Here is a 256-nt window from a genome sequence, read left to right as displayed (position 1 = left end):
TGTGTGTGTGTGTGTGTGTGTGTGTGTGTTAAAATCACCTTTCACCTAAGACAGCCAAAAGGAGTAGTATCACTTTATTCATTGTGCTGATACTATGTTTAGTACATTAAAAAGCAGTTAGAGAAGCCAGGCAAGGTGGCTAATGCCTATAATCCCAGCACTTTGGAAAGCTGAGGTGGGCAGATCACTTGAGGTCAGGAGTACAAGACCAGCCTGGCCAACATGAAACCCCATCTCTACTAAAGATACAAATATT

This window comes from Callithrix jacchus, chromosome 15 (assembly GCF_049354715.1).
Source record: "Callithrix jacchus isolate 240 chromosome 15, calJac240_pri, whole genome shotgun sequence".
NCBI classification, from domain to species: domain Eukaryota; kingdom Metazoa; phylum Chordata; class Mammalia; order Primates; family Cebidae; genus Callithrix; species Callithrix jacchus.
Note: the sequence above shows the minus strand (reverse complement) of the source record.